Raw genomic sequence first — 19,020 nt, 5'->3', positions numbered from 1 at the left:
ATTGTGAAACGTAACCTTAAAAAGAAAAGCCAGAGCCTACTTTTTTTTTTTTTTTTTTTGGTAATACCCCTATTCACAGGGTGATTATGATATACTGGAGCCACCAGTGCATAAACATATATCATTATAGTCCATGAAAGAAACATTTCAAATATCTTTTTGAAAGCTGTTCTATTCTGTTCAGGTTCTTTACCACACCCAGTGCCATGGTATCTGAGTTTTCCCCTAGAGCATTAAATAACATGAGTAGAATCTGTCACATGTGGTTTGTTCTTGTAGTAAAACTACGAGGGTAGGTCAAAATGTTCTTCAAGTTTTGTTGTTAGACATGCTCTGTAAATATGAGCTAATATGCATGTTGGGTTTTAGATTGTTCTTGGACATTCTGCTTTGCATCAGTCTCTTCTCAAAGTTTTTCCTCTAGTTTGGTACCCATTACATTGATGGATAGCAAACGTCTGACATTCAGATTTTCTTTTTTAGTCACAGTGTCAAATCAAATGTGTGAACACCTTGGACGATCAAAAACGAAATAACAAAGACAATATTACCTGGAGCCTTTAAGACTGGCACAGCTCTGAAAATGTCATCTGTGTATGTATATACCAGGAAGGCACAGAAAGTTGCTCAGTTTGGTGACTTTTCATCTGTGTGTACTACTTACAGCTTACATTTGGAAATCACAGTATTTTTGAGTGTCAGGGTCTCGTCTCTCTCAGCTGTCAGTATTGGCTAATGATAAAATTTGATAATCATGTTGGAATAGTATAGATTTTGACAAACTTTAACGGTTGGCTTTGTTATGGCAACATAGCTACTACTACAGCCAATTGATGTGTGAATTTGCCCAGTAACTTCTCACTTTATCATTCAGTCAAGTTCAGACTCTACCTCCTAGTACTAACAGAACAAGCATTTTGATGCACACTAAAATCTCTGTAACTGTCATGCATTATATTCTTAGAGCCTCCCAGATTGCTAACTGCCTCATCAGAATCTTTAAGAATAACTTTTGAACAGTGTTTTGCAGACGGTTATACCACTTCTTTCTCCTTTTGTCTTTATAGAGATATCTTGTGCCAGTATGAGTTTGTATGACTAGCACTTTCTGTGCCCTTTCTACTTCTATATTCATTTTATGAAGAATATATATATTTTTTCTTTTCCTACTTGGAGGTCAATCTTAATTTTGTACGTGCTTAAAATGATGATAGTGTATTTAGCTCCAGTATCTATTTTGAAATTTACTTTGACTGGTTATTTCCATTTTCACAAAACCAATCTGTTATAGAATCTTGCTTTGATCAACAGACCCAACAAAGACCTCTGTTTTGGTATCAACATCATCCGAGCTTTGCCTTGTTGTGGTGCACTCATGAATATGTTTCCTTTTTATGTGTCTTTGCAACTTGTGCTGAGATTGACACACTTTGGCAAAATTTTATTGGAGATATGAGACAGCCCCCCCCCTTACTCTGCATGCTTTTGTGTCTTGTTATGATTGCTTCCATATGGTGAACAAAGAACTTGAAACTCAGCCCAGTAATGTATAGTACTGGCTACCTAAATGTGTTCAGCCTAGTTAGATCAAAACTTATGGAGACTCAGTGATAGTGTAACATTGGAGGTTATTTTAGTCAAGCTAAGAGGTAGCTTGCTAAGGAGAACTGTTGAGATTCAGGCAATGGTTTGACAGCTCAGTCATCAGGTTCTTTTACATTAACTACAGTTGAGCGATATCTCTTCCRTACCCTGAGAGAACGTGATTGTTCCTGAAGAACTGAATAAATGGGAGAATGGCAAAAGTCCAAGGATTTAAGTGTGTAGACTAAGGGCTGGTCAATAAGAAGTCTTCAGTTGGGTATTTTTGCTACTTTATGATTTCATTTCCACAAACAGATAAGTGCAGAAATTTATGCTTCCAACTAGGCATAATAAAGAGGTAAATAGGTTGGCATGTCTCCTCTTCTTGTTTTGTGACTGTTGAGCCTTTTTCTACTGGTATAACTAACTGAATACCTTATCTGAAATAAGCTCACTGCAGCTCAAAAATACACTTGGATATATTTTTTTTCTCAAAGATCAAGTTTGATGAAAAAATGTCATAAATTACTAATATTTTTTTCTACAGAAAAAGACAAAAAGACTACTATGCCTTTGGATTGCAAATGTTATAGCAATTTGATGGGGCCAAAGGACATTAGAAAATAAAATAACAAGAAAAGAGCTGTAGATGAAAGCAAACTTGCTTGATTAACTTTCATTCTAACATAAGTTAGAGAAAACATCYGACCTATTTAATGGGATGAGTTTCCAATCTAAATGAAAAATATCTGAAATTTTCTAGTAAGGTAGACTGTAGARGTGAATAATCTAACTGTATCTTCTCTTAGAGGCAGGATATTTAATGATGAGTAACAGTTACCTACTTACTGAAAATGGGAAACAAATATATTTATTTTAARTCTTGGCAATAGGAAAATATCTATTTCTTCATTTCATTTAAATAGCAGTTAGAAACTTTACCCTATACTCAGGATGCTAGTAATAGATGCAGATGACTTTGTGCTGACACAGGACAAAGCCCAACTACTCAATCATTTGTGTTATTGCTGTATGGTCTTTTCCTTCYCATCTTTCCCACTATCTTGTTGAAATAACACATTCTTTATGGAAGAGGCCTAATTTTTGTACTGACCAGTAAAATATTTGGCTTTTTTACAAAAGTGGGCCAGAAAACCTCTCTTATATTCTTTTTTTTTTCCCAGAGATTCCTTCATATCCTTCAATTAGGTTTATACTCCAAGCTCAATAAAAATCCTACACCAAAAGAAGGACTGGATCCTCATCAACAAAACTCACTAGAGCACTTTCTGTGAGAGCATATCTCAATAAAGACCATCTGTTCAGCAATGCTCAACATGTCAAAGACAAAATAAGAAATTTAGAATTTACCAAATATAATGGGCTCTTTATTCACATGGGCTGAAGCCTTTCAAAGAAATAAAACAGACACTGGGATGTGATCTTTCACTCAGTGTTTTGAAACTAGAAAACTTGTTTTTCTGTATGAAAGCTCTTTRTTTTGTGGCCTCTTGAAGGCCAACTTTTGATTGCATCCCATGATCGGCCAGAATTGTATCTCATCAGGTATAAGAATATTCAACTTGATTTAGTGATGCTGGGTTTTCCTGCCTTTGGACATGCTAACCTTTGTAATGACTAGATTAATCGTATATTTGAACATTAGATCTATCTCTATGCCTTTCCGCTAGGACTTTTGCATTTCCTAGCACTTTATTAGAAATGTTTGTTTTATCTCTCTAAATTTAAATGTGAAAACAGTTATTTCATAGAGATTCAAAAAATGCTTTTGACTTGGTAGCATAGAGCTATTGCAGAAATCTCCAGAGATTACAAATAGCTTTGATGCCTTTTTCTATCATCATTTTGTAAACCAAGAATAGCTAAGACTTCAAGAATCAAGTGTTTCTTTTAAATAAAATACCAGTGGTAAACACTGTCCAATAACCACAGTTATTAAATCATGCTGTCTAAATACTTTATACTTATTAATATCTATCAGAGTCTCTAGGTCACAGAAAAAGGGAACAGAAATAGTTACTTGATTATACTATATTGATATTTATGAAATGTCTGATAAATATTCAGTTAAAGACATGCTAATAGCATATCATGGTCTCTCAAAATAACAGAAGAGATTTTTTTTTATTGAAAAGAACCCCCAAATTCTACCCCATTTTTCCATATATTATACTAAATCTGCCCTCTGTATTTTGTGCTTCTAATATGCATAAGTGAAATGAATTTCTTTGCATCTTACCAATGCATAAACCACAGGGAGATGTTTTTAATACGATTCATTGTGATTAGGAGTTGTGGAATAGCCCCATAGTCATAGCAATGTTAGTATGCCACAACTATTTGATAGGAGACATTTCAATCTGTCATCATCTTGTGTGCCCTGACCCTGATAATACACCCCATTCAACCTGAGGCACAAACAGAAATAGTGAGGTATGGATGTATTTTTTTTTCTTTTAGCACAGCACCAGTCACAGCTTTTATGGGCTCCTGAGAGAAGAAAAGGAATTTTTATTCCTTGCAGTRTTCTTCTGCTATCTAACTGTTTTAAAGGAAATTTTGATTCTGAAACACAATAAACAAGAAGAAGGGGGGSAAAATCCTTCCTTAGGTAACCTCAGAACAGAAGAACTTTGTGCATTATGCAGCTCAGGCCATGCCAAAATGCAATTTGGAGGGTGTCCAGCACTTCATTGGAAAGTAATGGTTTTCACTGAACTGAGTTATGACCAGCTGTTTACAGACAGTCTGTGACATACTGATAGAGCAGAACACCGTATGTTGCTTTCCAAATCAAATGATACAAGAAGTGTGACAGAGTGGAGAAACATCTGTCATTAGCAATTTTCAGCACGCTTCACTAATTCTGGACAAAATACGAGTAATGAACTTACCGCAGGAAACTTCAAATACTACCACTGCTGAAACAACGATATAAACAGCTAGTGCTCCTAATGGTGTCTAATTTAATTCATTTGCAGTAAGAAACAAACAAAGTGGGTTATTTGTTTTTGATCATGGGGTAGTAAATAGTAATACTGATCACAAACATTCATTTTAATCAAAGAAAAAGGGTTTGTGGAACTCAACTTTCCTCAAGTTCAGACAGAAGGTAATTACCAGGTGGGTTTTTTTCCTTAGGCTTTTTTAATACTACTTAAAAAAAGTCAAAAAGCAAAATCAAATATAAAAAAGTTATTTCAGATAAGGCCAAGGAATTGTTACATTGCAGACTTGCAGATATCCTCTTCTCTGCTTTGTCCCCCTCTCTCACCCCTCCCCATGTCTTCCTCACGACTATTTCAGTGAGCAACATCTCACGTTCTCTGGGCAATACCACTCACCAGTGGGGCTGAGGCAATGGTGAGAATAGCCCAGTACTGCCTTTTACTACGTTTTCCTATTTAGTCACTGTTGGTGATGTTCAAAATCTCACAGTGCCCCCTTAATTTTTGAAAATCATGCTTTAATGCACGTGTTGCACCTATATGTTGCATGCTTTATTCTTTTCTGCTTGAATTCTCTATTTCCACAGTACCTAGAGCCCAAGCACTGTAATTTTGTAATTTTGTAATAAYGATTTTCACTTCATGTCTTTGCAATCAATGGAGTTGTTATGCCATTCTCATTCAGGGGCTTTGGTTTCYCCTTACCACTGATAACACATGGCAAAATCCTGAAATAGTTAGGATTAAGTGGCAGTCCGCAGGGGAAAAAGGAGGAAAATGAAAGGACAGGTTGTTACTCTTTATATGAACTTTCAACTAATGTTCACACAAAGCTATAATATGAAATGCGGAGGGTAGATTTAGTCCAATCCATTGGTGTTCCACCTATGGGACTTCTCTTGGAATGGATCCCAGACCAAGAGAGTGAAAACCATTCCGAACTGATGACTGTAAAATGAGTGTAGGAGGTCTTTGAGTAGCTGCGTAATTGCAAAATTATTCATGATAAAAAACGCTAATCTAGAATTCCCAGTTTCTTGTAAAATTTTCCTGAGGTGCTGCATGAAAATTGTGCAACTTGCTACCACGTTGGATACACCAAACAAGTCCAAGCTCAATATGCTGAAGATAAAGAGAAAAACTACGGAAATACTTTGCTACGAAGGGAAAATACGATAGAAATATTTTCTTTCTTTTTAAGGTAGGAAAGCATAAATACTTTAGAGGAAGCATTTCAAGAACTGCAAATGTGAAGTCTGTCTAACTCTTAACGACATCTATGCAGGAGAGCAAAGYGAAGGGAAATATAGGTATCACTGAAACCCGTCGTTATGTTTGTGATCTAGATAATAAAGGAAGCAGACCCAAGCAATTCGCTAACACTAACGCTATTCTTTACATAAACAGTAAATGTTTAGATTTTCCTGTTCACTGACTAACAGCACACATATCATAAACACTAAGCTGTTATAGTACGTTTCGTGTGTTGATTCACTTTAACAGTTGTTAGTGTGAAGACAGGAAAAGAAAAGTGGGTGTAATGAGACCATGTGCAGTATGCTGTGAAAACAGAGGCCCTTATTTGGCATAATGGGTTGCACCATAAGGGCCATAAAATTGTGCATGTGTTAGTATCATTTTAATTATTACGGGTGCCACATGTTAAGCAGAATAGCGGAACTACTAAAACAGCTTCAAAATCCTTACTGCTGATCGCTGCATTTAATTACAAATAGGAACATTTGGAGATAGGTCACCATAAAACCCTTCTGTTGTCAAATGAGCTCAAATCTGATTTTTGTAATTATGTTTTTATACCACAGATCCTGTTGAATAACTATAGGGAATAAAATTTTAATAAGTACTGATTAAATGCAGGTACATCTTGCTTCCTAAGAATATTTATGAATGTTCTTCATGACTTACAAGGTACCATCACTGCCTCTGTTTTGGTCAGTGCTGATCATTCAACCTTAATGCAAATAAGCTGAATAATTTTATGTGCCATGAAATATTGTTTTTTTTCAGTGAAGCATAAAAGTGCTGGATTTCAATTATTCATTCTGTTTCCTGGAGCTGTGTACAGTACTCTAATCCTCTAGTACCAAGGCATTTTCATTATAACACTACATGTCACATGCAGCAGAATATTATAATTAACCTTCCTAAGGCAGAGTTCTGGTGTGGGGAATGACAACTTGTATTGTTCTGGCTTCTTTTCTGTTGTAATAGTGTTTTCCTAGGATCACATCAGCAACAGATAGTGTTCTTCATTCGTATCAAAATGACAATTGTAACTGTAACAAATTTTCAGTAAAAGAGATTTAAAATCAATTGGGTAGCATAGGCTAAAATGATAATTTTTGGTTTAAATACGTATGTTTTCATTTTATGTATAWATTTATAAACAAAAATTCATATTGGAAGGAAGACAAAATTAAAGGTGTATTCTATGACATAAATGAAAAGTAGAAATAAAATACACATAATTCATCATAGGTGGTAGGATGGATATTCATCTCTACTAATGGCAATGACATTGTTTTTGACTATATTCTTTTCTAATCAGTCCTAACAAGGTTGAAATTAGAATGTATGTATCCATAGATATCTTTGTGTATCTATTTGTTCATACTGCTGTTTCCTTTCTGAGCATGAATGAAAACATGCTCTTTATATTGTCATGAAAAAGAATGTTAATAACAATTGAACACTGTAACTTATAAGGGCAAAAATGTGTTTTGTGAGAAATTTCCAATGAATCTGTGAGCTAACATGCAATTCAGAACATGCTGCCCATGCAAGGGCTTTGAGAGACCATCAGCTTCAAATATAGTGCCTCTTGGAAAGAGACTGGTGCAATTCACAAAATGAAAACCAGAAGAGAATTTTGATAATTCTGATGCAGACTATTCAGCATCATTCCTAACAATATGGTAAAGTGAATCTCCCTTAACCGGCCTGATAGTCCAATAAACTGCCTTCTCTCACAAGAAAAAAAAATCATAGTCTTGTTGGCTTCTGTAACCTTTACAAAATACGAATGACTAAGAGCTAAATAAAGTCCTCAAAGATCTTCTTATAAATTAACAAAATACGGTCTCTCTTTGTGGCTGTTTATCCCCTGTTTCCCTTTCATTGTGGCTCAGAAATTTTGGGAATAGTGGTAGGCATGCAACAGTACAAAATAATGGGCTCCTCTGGATCTAAACTGCCTACTCTTTTGCACGTTACGTGTTAATGTGAACCAGTATTTGTACCCAACTGAGTGAAAACATGGATAGTCATGAAGGAAAGGGCCTGGCCCCATTCTGATCTCAAACCAGTTTACGCGCCAGTATGGCTCCACTGGAGCTCGTGTAATGTGTACTTGTCTCCATGAGGGCAGAACAGACCTCTTGTTGCACTCTGTCTCCGTGCTGGAATAATGCTCACTCTCTACATCTAATGAAATTGTCTCTCACTAATGCAAAATCCTCCTTTGACAATGTCACCCTCCTTTGAAAACAGAGGCGGCTAAAATCAAGCGCTTGGCTTCAGTACTTCCATTGTAATTCTGAATCCCGTGTAGCACTGGTTGTGATCTTATTTCACGCTGTAAGGCCTGCTTAGTGTTGGACGGAATTATGTCCTTGCAGGGGAAAAATAATAATAAAGGAGTGTGAAGAATACTCAGTTGATTAACTGCCTTGTAGAGAAGGAGAAAAATAAAATAAAAGGCACCTTTTTTCTGCAGTGCTTGTTCCCAGCTAATCTCATGAATTGGTTTTGCTTTGCAATTGCAAGAATCTCTTATTGCTAAGAATCTGTTACTAAGAGCTTCTTAGTAATAAGACAATAAAGAAGGATAAATCAATAGCAATAGTAGATGGCATAGAACTGTCAAACATTATCTTAAGCTGTGAAGCTGCTTAGTCTATGGTAGCCTATAAATTACTCATCTGAGCTGCATGTTAGAAGTTGCCTGGAACATAGGGGCCCAGACTGGTGGATGAGGRGATGAGATGCTCTCAGTCAAGAAGACAGGTATATTGGTCCCATAGCCCATATACAGCAGGGTAATTCCTTACTTCACTGCACAATCATCATAATGGTACTTGCTTTCTGCTGCTGTGGGTGATGTGTTTTGGAAGTTTGGTTCTGTGCTACTGTTATCTCTACTATACAGCTCTGTTTGCCCTCATGTTGACATTTCCAAAAATAAAATAAAGAATCAGACCAGGAAATTAGTAGCAAGCAACTTTCAAAAAAATATTGGTGCACAGCTTCACATTTAAACAATTTCATTTTAAATAGAGAGTTGTAACATTAAAAATTAAAATGTTTGCCTATATTGCCATCCAGAAGCTGTACTACATCTCAGAAATCTTGTCACTCCCCTGTTAATAGGGAAGATCCTTACATTCCCCTCAGTTGATTTTGCACAGTTGATTTTGCAGTGGCTGTAGCTTTTGGGAATTACTGGAAAACCTATGACAACACTGAGCCCATTCAGATGGGTCCAAACACACATCCTTGATTTGAAGCTAATAGAAGCCCACTTGTAACTCAGGTCCGTTCCTCAGACCTAATGTGATTTTATGTCAGCTTGAGCCTTTGCCTCCCTTAGGAACATTCTTATTGTCCTACTAAACAATCTCTCTGGAAATTTGTGATCATTTCTAGAAAATCTTATTCAGGACTCTCTCTCTCCCATGCATTCTGCAGTCAGAGCTTCTTTCACTCATATGCTGTGGAAATAGCTGGATTTGAAGGAGTCAAGTGACAGAGTATTCTTTGCCCACCCTGTTCCACTTTCCAAACTTAATAGTCTTCTCCTTGGTGGCAAGAAGATGAACTCTAGGTAGAAGCACATTTTGGTTTTTGTGAAGGAAATGTGTTGAGATAGAGGGTGGGAATGTTCAGTATAGTAAATTAAATGTTATAAACAAATTAAAAGCTTTATTTATTTAACTCCAGTGTTTGACTGCCTCACCAACCAAATCAATCACATCTTCTCTTAGCCAGCCTATATAAGTTCTCAAGGAATAAGGATCATCATGTGAGTAGTCTTTAATTACAGTTAAAAATTGAAAGTATTTTAATTTTTCCAGTTAAAAAATCCTTGATTTTTCCATTGAGAGGAATAACATTCTAAAAATATATTGCTGTAAATTAGTCTTTGTTACAGGTATCTAAAGTTTCAGTGGCTGCATTGTGCATGTTTTCTGTTACTATTTCTCCATCACTAGGATACCTTGCAAACATCTGAAATCTTTGCTGCTGAAACAGTTATATTTGCTGATATTTATAGTCACTAAAGCAGAAACATTGGTGTCAACTTCTCTGTAACCTCCCAGTCTATGATGAATGTGCAAGTAAAGCAACTAAATGTAAGTAGATTTGATATATAGATGCCATATCACTGCAAAGACAGCTGAAAAAATAGACAAATATTGGTTCTTATTTAATTTGGTCTTGCAAAGCATCTGCTGAACTCATCTTTTTTAAACCAATCATAGATACTTCAATTCAGAGTGGTGGATGGATAAAAGTACCAATGTTAGTACCCTATCGCCTGCAAAGCTATTTCAGAGACGTTGTTCTGAAAAGCATGAAGGAGAATTTTTGAAGCTCTCAATGTTTTCCAAATTTTTGTCCCTACAGAATAACCAAAATACGTGGACATAAATTGTGAAAAATGACAGCAACATATCTTAGTTGATCATGTGTCAGCAAATGAGTGGCTGAAACTCCAGAGGGCTGTGCTGCCATACAGAGGGACCTGGACAGGCTGGAGAGTTGGGCAGAGAGGAACCTCATGAGGTTCAATAAGGACAAGTGCAGGATCCTGCACCTGGGGGACGAATAACCCCAGGCACCAGTACAGAACAGGGGCTGACCTACTGGAAAGCAGCTCCATGGAGAGGGACCCGGGAGTCCCAGTTGACAACAAGCTAACCATGAGTCAGCAGTGCCCTCATGGCCGAGAAGGCCAATGGGATCCTGGCCTGCATCAGGAGGATGTTGCCAGCAGGTCAAGGGAGGGGATCCTGCCCCTCTGCTCAGCTCTGGTGAGGCCACATCTGGAGTACTGTGTGCAGTTCTGGGCTCCCCAGTATAAGAGGGACGTGGAGCTTCTCGAGAGGGTCCAGCAGAGGGCAACAAAAATGATTAAGGGAATGGAACATCTCTCGTATGAGGAGAGACTGAGTTGGGCCTGTGTAGCCTGGAGAAGAGAAGGCTGAGAGGGAATCTGATTAACTTATTGATGTAATTATGATGTACATATTGATGTAATAAGTACATGAAGGGAGAATGTAGGGAGTACAGGGCCAAGCTGTTCTTGGCGGTGGCCAGTGACAAGACAAGGGTATAAGTTGAAACACAGGCAGTTCCATCTGCATGTGAGGAGGAACTTCTTTCCTGTGAGGGTGACAGAGCCCTGGCACAGGCTTCCCCGGGAAGCTGTGGAGTCTCCTTCTCTGGAGGTCTTTAAAACCTGCCTGGATGCYGCCCTGTGCCCCGTGCTCTGGGTGTCCCTGCTTGAGTGGCAAGGTTGGACTAGACGATCTCTAGAGGTCCCTTCCACCATTCTGTGATTCTATGATTCTGTAAAATGTGAATAGAAATTTATTTGCTGCATCACGAGAAGAATTCTTGAAAAGATATTCCAGTTAGGTCACTCTTTTGGCAGTGTTATTGATGTGGACTCTTGTTTGGAATTGAACCATAATAATCATGAATYGTGAGAATCCCAGTAAATGTCTGGTCATTGAGTTTTGACAGTGAATTCTGTCAAAATGACAGAGTATTCTGTCAAAATGACAGAATTCAGTGAGTTTTAGAGGTCTAGAAAGGGATTATCCCTACTGTGAGATTTTAATGTAAACTGAAGTTAGAACTCACCAATCTGTGATTGCCTATCTATGGTCTTGTTATATTTGAGCATTTTTGCAAAATGAGAAAGGACTCTTATCATACAGTGAAATTAGTTTACTTTTTCTTAACTGTCCTGTTTGCAGTGTCCTCTACATTCTGGGCATAACTTGACATATCAGTGCTTTTCGTGAAGTATGGTATGGCTTGAAAAAACGCAAGTCTTTAATTTTGAACACAGTCAGCTTTAGCCTCCAGATCGGAATTGTCTCTTTCGTGGGCTTCCTCTACTGCACTAGCTTGTACTTTATGAATGCAGAGAACAACTAATGTCAATGTGGTGCAGTGCTTGAGCTCGTTAGCCCTGCTCGAGATACAAAGGTCTTCAGCAATGGTCCTCACTGTTTTGGAGATACAGGAGAAACTGCAATTTTTTTTTTTGTATGCTCTGCATTTCTGGGTGGTATTTAAAGAAATCTCTAAAATGTTCTCATCAGTATGATACACAAAGATTCTTCGGCATTACTCCATCCTTCTGAGACAAGTTTATATGCCTATATAGTTTTATATGGAATCTTTCCATTCCTCTCAATCTTATTATGAAGGATTTGGCCAAGCTGTCTGCAAATATCACATTCTCTGCTTGCTTAGCAAAGATATTCCTTTCCAGCACTGTACTTTTGTTTTACAAAGAAAGTCTATCAATCCCTTTATTAATGATATTTAAGACTTTTCTTTCATCTAATAATCCAGTTTTTGTGAGTCACACTTTCCCAGTTGTTTTACTGAGGATGATCATGACAAAGATATTCCTTAGTTGCTTTAAGAGCTGCCATATGTGCATGATGGTACCTTTAAAAGACTCGACAGGCAGGCAGAAGTGGTAGTGCTGGAGCAGATGTGTTAGAACAGCTTTGTTACTACCCATACATGATACAGCAGAACCCATGGATGGGATGAAATTTGCATTCCCTGGAATGTTGTTCAAAGGGGTAGGGAGATGCTGCTCTTGTTCAGAGAGCTTGCTGCTTAATTTAAAGCAAGATGCCCTAAGAAGAGGGCTGTGCATTACTAGTCTAATAGTAATAGATRGAATAATCTTACAGTTTCATGCATCCTCAGACTATTAGTGCTGATTTCTTAAAATATCTTACATTAAGGTAACCCAATGAGTTTTTAAGAATTCTTTGTCAAACCTAGCCCTTTTTACTCCAATTTTACATATTTGTTATCTTGGAAAAACACACTGATATTTCACTAGCTATTCTTTCTGTATTGTTATACCTTTATTTTCACTTAACAGTTGAAAAGATGGATAAAATGCTGGAATAGGTAAATTGAGATGGCGCCATGCTGAAGCAGCTGAGGATGGGATAACCCAAGAGGATAATTCATGTAGTGAAAGAGGAACAGATGTCAAAAGAGACAGCTTGTCTGGTTTGTTTGGATGACGATTCTCTAGCATGTATTGACGGGGTAGGATTGTCAGACAGCCTGTTTGTGTAGCTCACTGTTGTCTGCCTTAATCGTTCTTTACAGGGAGGTGACATTTTGTTGCAGGCAACTGTGGAGTGAAATTTTTGTGAATTGTTTAAAGTTACCCRAAATTGTCCTTCCATGTGGGGTTCTTTGAAAGTATCAGAAGTCCATTGAAAGCAATTGCCATTTTGACATTTTTAAAATTAAATGGGACAGGATGCCACATCCTCACACTGTGTGCAGAGTTATACTATTCGTTTCTTCTAGGATACAAGTAAGGAGGATTCAACAGATGACAGAGACAGAGAAGAGGAGGTCCATCCTACACATACTGTTGGGTAAACCAAATTGTTTAGAAAGTAAATTACAGCTGCTATATCTAAGTCAAGGCGATTGGTCAAGGTGAAGCTCATCCTACAGTGCAGTATTAGGGGAAAGGAAAACATGACAAATCAGAAGACTGAAATATTGAGCTGGAAGACTGGAGTTAACTTGTTGTTGTGAATGACATTTTTGTGAACCCCAACAGTATTAGGGATGATTTCCTTAGCTCTTTTGTAGCAAATTGAGGAGCAGAGAACAGTCACTCACAGATTAGAAGAAAGGAAAGTCTGTGAAATCATGTCTTCACAGACTGAAATTTTAGTGTTAAATTAGATTCACACTGTCATGTTCATCCACCCAATTTCCACTCTTTTTTTTTCCTTGAAATTGACTGCTTTCTCATCTAACTAAATCTTCTCTACTGAACTGTTTTCAGTTCAGTACTGAATCTACTGAACTATTTTCAGTAGTTATCTCACTGCATTTTTTTTATTGCCTCAGATTTCTCTGCTCTTGATACTGTGATCATTTTTGTTTAATATTCACAAAGTCTCCTTCCCATGTCCCTTTCACCTTTGCCAATTTTCCTGAAGGCTGTAAGCACTACTGATAAGTTCATGTTTCTCCTCCCACTTTTTTTTTTTTGGAAATACTTCTACCAGACTAGGATTCTTCTGGCCCAAACTATTGGATTCTGATCTTACCTCCTATTCCTGGTTCATTCTGGTCTTTCTGCCTCATTTCTCTATTCATAACTTTCTCCCATCATCCRTTGTGTGAGCTCTTCCACATGCTGCAAACCTCTTTCATCCTGTTTTCTTTCAAATCTATCCTTAACTCACACTTCCTTTTCWCACTTCCAGGGATTGTCTTCCCCAATGAAATAGACTGTAGACCAGTAGACCAATTCCTCAAGAAGAAACAGCAAAACCAGAAGAAAAATCAAGACTCAATATTTGCATATTTTATGGTTTGTTTTCCTTAGGCTCTAGCTTTTCTGCTCATCATTGTCTGTAGGGATTTTATTTGTTCGTATTCTTTTCTTTGAGTCATTGGTGTTGAAATCAAGGTTTATACTATCACATCCTGCCAGGTCAAGTTYTTCAACTGAAAAGTCCCGAGGCAAGGATTTTGTTTTGTCATATTCAAATACCGAATGAAAAAGCCCTCTGAGATTAAACTTAACATTAGAGGGAGATCTGTGGAAACACAGGTGTTTTAACTACTGGTGTTTTGTGCCAGCCATGACATATGGAGCAGACACTAAGGAGACAGAACTGAAGACTTGTTAGAATTCATTGGTATCCTCTCGAATTTTGAGCATTGCAATCTAATTTACTAATCTAATTCTTATCAGTGAATGCATACTTATGCTTATATCTACAATAAAATAAAATCTTTTTAAAAAGATGATATATTTTTATTTACATTTAATTTTGTGCTTCCCAGATTTTTTTCTGTCTTTTTATATTGCCTTATGGTGTGCTGCTTGACTCCTGTTCTCTGTAAGTGTGAAAAGTCAGGAGGAGAGTTCACAGCAGGTTGATGGCCTGGAGATTAAAAGTCTGTCTAAGGACATTTCAAAGTTGTAAAGGTATTATTCTCACATGTACGTATTTCTTAGTGGGTGTGAACAACAGCTACTCATCAAGCTGGTGTAGTGTGAAACAGTTTCCTGTGAAATGATGTGCAGACATATGCAGAAAGCCACATGTACAGCACATGAACAGACTCCATCCCTGACTTATGATCAGCTGAATTCTTGCTGATGACTGAGTTAAGAAGGACAGTGGGGCATCCTATGTTTTAATTACACAACTATGTGGATTTTCCATGCTTACAGAAATAAAACCATGATCCTGTTCTGATGSTTTGAGACTAACTTATTGGAAATGACCCTGATTTCTCAGCTGTACCTTGCTATTACTAGGCAAACCAATTACAGAATGAGACTTTCCTGTGTGCATGGTATTCCTTACACAAGTCATTGTTAGTTCCTGCTATCAGTTTTTCCCTTACTCTAAAATCAACTATATTCAACTAAATACTAAAAAATGTTCTCAGTCTACTTAATTTTGTCAATGAAATGAAACAAAAGAAAGTAAATTTTTCYGTGCAATTTTCAAAACCCGTGTAATAATTTGMTATCTGGCCATTAATTGAATTTAGRATATAGTAGAAACACTACTCCTTATAATAACTTCCTTTTAACTTTTTAAGGCASTGTATAGGGCTCTGGATCATGTGGATCCACATCTTTTGATAAAGCCTGCTCAGTCATAGAAGCCCAGCATGACTGTGAGCAGAATGAAGGGCATTTTTATGTGCACAAGAGCTCTTCCTGCCCTACTGCTTTACACCAGCACCAGCAGATACATGCCAGAGCCACACCTTGCTGATGGGCCAGAGACTCATGTGATACATGCCAGAGACGACAATAGGAAATGAAAAGGCCATATGGAGCTATTGCCGTCTGCCAGTCATTGCAGTAGGTGGCAACTGGGACAGGAGAATTACTGGATAGGTCCCCATACACTGAGGGCTGAGAGGGTAATGCAAAACCTGGATGAGATTTCTGGCAAAAATTGAATTATTTCCCTCTTTATGCTACTTTGAACTGTTGTAATGTATTTATTATGCTAATGCCCCCGTATTAAGGATACACTAAGTTTTACTCYGGAAGTCGAACTCAGATTTGCTGCAACTGCAGGGATGGCAGTTGAGGTGATGTCTCTTGGGAGAAAAGAAAAACAAGAATCTTTGGTACACACAAAAAAAATCTTCAGCTCCTGGGGATAACTTCCAGATTGCCTGAACTATCTGTTTCTCTAAAGCAGTTTATGCAGTTTATCTCAATAATATTATCAATAATATATATTRAAGCAGTTTCAGCTATGACTACCAGCTAAGTACATTTCTTGGTACTTTTTTTGGTATTTTAATTAAAAACAGAGGATAGGCCTTGGTGAATGTGAAGATATATCCTGCATGCTCTGACATCTGAAGAGGAATGTAACCCTGAGGTTCAAGACAAGGAAATATACCTTCCAGGTCCCCAGAGCCCTGTCCAGCCCCATGGAGCTGTTTAGGATGGGACYGAGGGTCCATCTTCCTCTGTGTTCTCTGCCAGTTTCTGGTAGAGGGCAGTTGAGGAAGGATATATGGCATGGACAAGTGTATAGTGTTACTCTCTCAATATTTTCTCCTAACTTCCAGCAATTTGTAGCTCAGGGACTTGCAAGTGTTTGAAGTGCTAACTTCATATTTAATGATCTTGGCTGCATTCTAACCCTGCATTTATCTAGTCAGATATTGGACACATGGGTAGTTATAGGATCTGTAGGATTCTGAGTCACTTCTCAGTGCACTTCTCTATGTTGCCTTATAGGTTTMCACGGAGCTGCCGCAAAAGACATGACACAACCAAACAAAGCAAAAACTTGGCTCTCCAGGAGGTTGTTTTGCTCAGAACAAAACAGTGAACTCAAATATTGTTTCAATAATAAGTCATTCTGTGTAGGTTTTCTGTACTGCTGAGAAAGTACTCCCACACATCAGTAAGAGTAATATTATGGTATAAGGAGATCAGACCTAAGAGTTTTTATTTGAAGATGCCTTCCCAATCTGGCTTTTCTCTGATTATTTTATCTGAACTCTAAGTATAGGCTTACTAATTAACTGCAGCTCTTGAAAAGAAGTTGCAAGGAAGTTTTTGACTTTGTCAAGGAAACTTATCAGTAAGAAGGAGGATGATTTGAGGTTTCTGAGCAGGGTTGGCAAAATTCAGTTTTCTGCTGTTACCAACATCAGGGAATGAGGATGTGTGGGAAGGCCTTAGGAAGTCCCAGSTGGAGATAAGTAGCAGAGGAACAAAAAGTCAGTTGAGTGGGGGTTCCCATGTGGGGGTAGGAAGCATTGGCAACATTTGGAGGTCRTTGTATAGCTAGCTCCTTAGAGGTGTTAGTAGAGGTGAAAGTGCTTGCCTTTCACTTGCAGCACTGCAACAGGTCACCTGGCTACTGTGGCAGTGCTTTCCACAAGCTCTGTGAGAGTTGTCTTTTTCTCTTGTTCTCATGGCCTTGCAGATGCAGAACCCCTCTTGGTCCTTGTGGCAGCTTCTCACAGAAAACAATTGCCACTGGCATGAAAATCACCCTTTCTTCCCTTCTTTTTCTACCTTTAGCTGATATTATGGGAGCTATCAATAACATCCRTAAAGGTTAATAACCCATGAGTATGTAGCACTGTCCCTCACTGACCAAAGTGTTCTCAACCAGGACTAACAGCATCATAAGCAGGAACAACCAATAAGTAGTTCCTGTTTGATGTTGTAGGAACAACCAAATACCATTTTTTTTCCATTTATTATGGAAAAAAAAMCCCAGAAATGCAGAAGTGATAGGGAATGACTTACGCTGCACTGGAGCAGGTGACAGTGGGAGGGCGGTSAACTGCGACCCTATCATTTCTCTTTCCTGCTGACCTATGGGAAGGCTTTTTTGTTTCAGAAATTCAGAACTGCATAATATTAAGCTGAACAAAACTAAAATTAGTGCAGCAAATAATTCCATTCCAAGTTAATTCTCTGAGTATTATGCCATAATTATTTGCCAGAAGTTCTACCTCAAGCACTAACCTTGCAACTTGACCTATGGAGATCAGCAGAACAAGCTGGCAGGTGATGCGAACACTATCAAGATTTTTCACATTTAACTGTATTGCTCTGAGATTGAGGAACTATTCAGCCTGGAAAAGGCTGACAGACTGTGATCATGATCAAACAAATATACATCTTTATTCAGCCATAACCTTGCTTAAGCCAGGGAAGATCCAAGCCAAAGAGTAAAGACCAAAGTTTTTACATGACATTCAACAATCTCCAAATGAATAGCCCCTATCCACACTGGCCTTTGGCACATTGTCCTTGCCCAAGCAAGGCAAGTAGRTTTCAGAATGAGGCTTATGCTAGAAACAGTCTCTAGATAAATAATTCGTTATCATCTGGGTCAGATAAAAGAACCTTGTATAAKATTTTTTCTTTGTATTTTAAAAGTATACTAAGGTATTAAAGTATGTTAATGTTTTTGGCCAAGCAAAAAGAAAGCACCCACGCAGTCTTGTGTCAGTCCCTCTATTTTACACATTTGTTTGCTGCTCATGTGTGGAATTTCCCTAAAGGAAAATAGAAAGAGAAAAAAAAARGTAAAAATAGCCCATTTGGTGAAATTATCATTAAACATGAATGTCATTAACTGTGATCAGGCGCTGTTTTCATAAAAAAATGAATCCCAGAGGTGTTCATCGTGACGCATGTGTTCTCATAATATTCTTTCAATGGGATCTGTGTGTCCAGAGTGTTGTAGATTTTCCTCTCTGGAAAGAGTGCTTTTTTTTTTTTTTTTTGCTTTGCTTCGCTTTGTGTTCAGTCCCCTTTTTACTTCAGACATTAGCAGTGAGTAAGTAAGTTGACCTGCATCTCCTTCATCTTCCTCCTGACAATAATATATTAGATGAAAAAAAACACAGGATAGAGGGATAAAGACAAGTTGCTCTAATAGAGATTTTATTTTCATTCATTCCCCAGTGGCTCAAGGAAAAGATGATGTTACTGTTTTTTAAAAAGAATCTTTACAAATTGTGGTGACAGAGTATTCCTCTTTGCAGCAACTTATGAGATAGTTTTGTAGACTCATAAAAAGACATAGACTAATTTAGGTAGGAAATGATTTGCAAAGGTCATCTAGTCCAAGCACTTAATTAGACAAAGGTATAAGGTATCTTTTTTGGATGAAATTTAAGTAACTGC

The sequence above is a fragment of the Nothoprocta perdicaria genome, unplaced genomic scaffold (assembly GCF_003342845.1).
Source record: "Nothoprocta perdicaria isolate Ctin4 unplaced genomic scaffold, notPer1 scaffold_175, whole genome shotgun sequence".
Taxonomy (NCBI): Eukaryota; Metazoa; Chordata; class Aves; order Tinamiformes; family Tinamidae; genus Nothoprocta; species Nothoprocta perdicaria.
The sequence above is the reverse complement of the archived record's forward strand: the minus strand, read 5'-3'. Positions refer to the sequence as shown.